Raw genomic sequence first — 5,023 nt, forward strand, 5'->3', positions numbered from 1 at the left:
AGACAAAGACAAGATATGAGTACAAAACATATTAGCAAATCAGAAAACTGTATATACAAATTATTTGACAGATAACAAAGTGCACACGCACTGAAAAGATTCTGTAGCATTTTCAGAACAAATAAACAGAATGGCAGAAAATCATGTTGACAAGTGACATGAGTGCACATGCACTGCAGTTGAGAACATATCAGCAAATGACGAAATGTATATACAATGAGTAACAAATGACATAAGTGCATACGCACTGAAGAATTGAACATATCAGGAAATCATAAAAGGTATACAGAATGAGTACAAATCATATTGAAAAATGAGAAAAGTGCACAGGCACTGAAGTTCAGTAGAAAGCATATTAACACATAATATGAGTGCACATGCACTGTAGTTCAGAACATATCATCAAAATAAAAATGTATATACAATATAAAAGACAAGAGTGTACATGTACTGTACTTCAGAACAAATCGAAAAAATGTCTTTAGCATTTTCACAACAGATAAACATAATGGCAAAAAAAAATCCTGTCGACAAGTGGCATAAGTGTACTCGCACTGGAGTTCAGCAAATCGAAAAAAATGTATAGCCCATGAACATAAATGATGTTAGCAAAAAAAATGATTTTCACTATTAGGATAGGAAAGGGAAGGATTGCATCATGGTTGTAGCACTTTAGATTGCACACAGCTGTTCTGAAAGTCCATATCTTTCCACAGAAGTACAACACCAAGTGACACAATTTGAAGTTCTTTTCCAATCAGAATTTATCAGCGTAGCCAAGACACTGAACTCTCGTAGTAATGTTCCATGTCTTCATTTTGGCAGTACACTAGGTACACCAAACAGTGCGACCATAATAACGTCTTCATCGCTCACGGTGGTGGACAGCATGTCGTGTCAACACCACGCTCTTACAAGGCACACCAACGTAGAATTGGTGCAAAAACCAAATATAGTGCTCCATGATCAGGAGGATGGACAGGACAAATGGATATTGCAGTAATTCAGGGTAGTTAGCTCATAAGGTGAAGGACCTTAAGTCACATAATATTGAGAATTACAGTAGTAGTTTGCGGCATTCATAGCCTAGTTATTGAACATTTCTGTACCATGTATTTAGTATTACAGAATAATGTTCATAAAATTAAATTATTGGCATCATGGGTAATCGTATTACAATAAACAGTGGCAGTCCTTGGCCAGTTACAAAGCATATTTAGTATGACAGAATAATGTTCATCAGAAGTCTTCATTGAAAAGGAGAGTCAATTATTGGCCTAGCATTAACATAATACATTGAGTGATACAAATTATTGGCACTCATTGGCCATTTACCAAAACATGAAAAGTCAACATTGAAAACAAGAGCTAATTAATGGCATAATTAATAACATAATTCATTTAGTGACATTAATTATTGGCACTCAGTGGTCAGTAATAGAACATGAAAAATCATCATTGAAAACAGGAGCTAATTAATGGCATAATTAATAACATAATTCATTTAGTGACATTAATTATTGGCACTCAGTGGCCAGCAAGTATTGAATAGTATAAAACATTGTTCATCATTCAGTGTTATTCAGATCATTAAGAAGTCATTATTAAAAATCAGTTAATTACAGTCATAGCATTAATAATCATAGGCATTATAAGTAGTCTCATTACAATAAACAGTGGCAGTTATTAGCCAGTTACAAAGCATTATTTTATATATATATATATATATTTTTTTGTGTGTGCTAGCAATGCATTGCGTTGGGATCGATAATTAATTGCTGAGGCATAACACTATTTGCTTTTGACCTATTGCTGCAAATGAGGATAGGTAACGTCATTCGTCATGAGTCAGCTGTAGCAAGGTTATGTAACAAGGCAGTATATGTGATCACATTTATAAATGATAGACACAAATGGGTAAAAAAATAAAAATGCAAGTACTAGAACAGGTATAATAAGTAACAGGTTTAGTAAGTATCGTGAAAAGCTTCTCCTGGAAAACATACAAAAAGGATTATTGACCTGAAAGAAGAAACACATACTATGTTGAAAAGTAGTGAACTTCGAATTAACAGGTAGTGAAATGTGTATAAAAATGTGTTCTATAGCTGTCCTTTCCAAAACCTTCAGTCATCCTACTATGCAATATAACACCTGCTGTCAAAGCAAACTGCAACAAATACTTAAATAACTACATAGCATAAATGCATAAACTTCAACATCATCCTCATCTGTAAAGAAAAACTTCATTATCCCTATTATCATAACTTCATTATTATAGTACCATATTCTTCGTCATTATTCTTCAGCATTCATTATCATCTGCAAAAAAATCACTTCATTACTCATTACACAACTATTCCTTATCTCTAGCATATTTCATCACTAAAACTAAGATGTGTAGTTCTGTCTGACAGCCTGCATCAATCACCTCGTAATCTGAAAGAAAAAATTAGTTAAGACTGCTATTCTACGATGAGTATAGTATATTCTTGTTAATGCTTGTTAATCCTGATCCATTTACTCTTCCTCATAAAATTATTGCATCTTCTTTCGTTTATTCCGTAGGTGAAATTCCCATTTATGTTGAATTTATTTCTTACGCGCATCATTTCTTTCTGAAATTGATGAACAAAGATTAATGTCTTGCATTTAAATCATATACCCACTAAATAATGACTGGTTTATGGTGACATAATTAACCATACAGCATAACATGACAGAAAACGTAATATGTCAAAGACATTGACAGTGTTCAGATGCAAAAAATGTACACAGAATAATACAATGCAGCAGCAAAAAGAAAAATGTAAGACAGTCACGATGTTGAGATATCATAGGGCAACAAAAATGTCAAAGTCAACTGGTGTGTGTCATATCTTAACTATTTCACAGTGCATATAAACAAAACTGGAATACAATCACATATAAAAGACAAAATGTGACGTTCGTTGTGTTCAGCTTGTATGTAGTGTAGTTAATAGAGGCGAGAATTAAAGACTTGAATGGAGAGAGAATTTGATAAAATTGATACGTCATTACATAGACTTGCATAATTATTCATAAAATACGTAAGTTCATCTGGAAAAATATGCACGGTCTGATGTGTAACGACAAGAAAAGCGACCTGCTAACCTTACCTTGCCGGGCACTTGCCAAGAAAAAATACGATAATCATCAGTAATTAGTCATGTGAATATAATTGCATTAGTAAATGGCATCATAGTGTGTTGAATCATACAGTGTCTTCATTCAATAAAGGGTTTAATATTTGACCAATGGTGGTTGCCTTTAGATTTTCTGGTTCTCAAAGTTTCGACGTGTACAACATTGGGGTGAGGGATGCTGCGAATCCGATATGGACCTGCATATAGAAGTTCAAATTTACTGCACTTACCTTTTAATTTGCTGGATAAATAGTGTGTACGTACTAATATTTTCTGTCCAACGTGAAAGTCGCGGCGTGTACAAACCTGTTTTTGCTGTCTTCTCCGGCGCTCTGCGGCACGTTTGATGTTGTTCAGCGCAATGTCAATTATTTCGTGGTGTCGTAGGCGACGACATTTAGGGAAGTTTACTAATTCTTTAATTTTGTTTGGTGGTTCAACGTTTTTCAGTATAACAGACGGAGATAGCATAGTGGATTCATTTGGAATGGAATTAATTACATCTTGAAATGAGAATATGTGTGTATCCCAATCAATATGTCTTTTGTGGCAGTATATTCGGCACAGCTTACCAATTTCTTTCATTAACCATTCACAAGGGTTCGACGAAGCATGGTACTTGGATATATAAATCGGAGAAATGTTTCTAGCTCGTAACATGCGTGTCCATATGCCACAACGAAATTGTGGTCCATTGTCAGAAATTACTTTCATCACATGCCCTACATGAAATAGAAAATGTTTTACAAATGCTTTCGAAACAGTTTTAGCAGTAGCTTTGCGTAACGGAGTGAAAGTAACAAATTTTGAAGTGAGCTCAACAGCGACAAAGATGTAGCAAAAACCTCTGTTAGTTCTCGGAATCGGACCAAAAATGTCTACTGCGGCCATATGTCTTAATTTAAAAGGAACAATGGGATATAAAGGAGGAATATGTGAAGTGGTGTCTGATTTAGCTTTCTGGCAAATTGTACAAGACGCTAAAACTCGTCGTATACGTTTTTCCATGTTGGTAAAATAACAGTTCTGTCTCAGTATAAGAAAACATTTTCGTGCTCCGTAATGTGCGTAACTTAGAGTGTACCAGATTAATTTGTTAACCAGTTCGTCAGGAATGCATAATAACCAATTGTTGCTGTCAGGATGAGAGCGGCGAAACAGAATGTCATTGCGTACAGTGTAATGGTTTCTAATCGTAACATTATTCTTATCTTGCCAAAGGTGTTTAATTTCTTTCCACACGTTGTCTTTATTTTGTTCTTGTGCTATGTCCTGTAATGACGATGAAATAAAGTTTTCAAATGCAACTTGCTGAATGTACATGACACTGAAATTTGCTTTGCAGAAGTTGGTTGCTACGTCTTGCTGATTGTTGCTCAGAGAGCGCGATAGTGCGTCTGCTATAACATTTTGTGTGCCCGGAATGTGAACTATTGTAAAATTAAATTCCTGTAAATAAAGTTTCCGTCTGCTTAATCTGTCGTGAGTGAATTTAGCCGAAAGTAAAAACTGTATCGCTCTGTGGTCTGTGTAAACGGTGGTATGTCTGCCATAAAGAAAATGCCGAAATCTCGTGAAACCCCATACAACACATAATGTTTCCAATTCTGTAACGGAGTAATTTCGTTCAGCAGGTGACAAAATGCGACTTGCAAATGCGATGTTTTTAATTACTATTGAACCATCTTCTTCAATTTCCTGGAAAATATGTACGCGTAAAGCCGTGTTAGAACTGTCGGTGGCAATGGAAAAATTTCTGGTAAGACCTGGGTGCGATAAAAGTGGAGCATTCAACAGAGTATGTTTCAGGTTCATGAATTCAGAATGTGCTTGCTTATCCCAAGACCAAATACTGT

Source organism: Schistocerca serialis, chromosome 4 (genome assembly GCF_023864345.2).
Source record: "Schistocerca serialis cubense isolate TAMUIC-IGC-003099 chromosome 4, iqSchSeri2.2, whole genome shotgun sequence".
NCBI classification, from domain to species: domain Eukaryota; kingdom Metazoa; phylum Arthropoda; class Insecta; order Orthoptera; family Acrididae; genus Schistocerca; species Schistocerca serialis.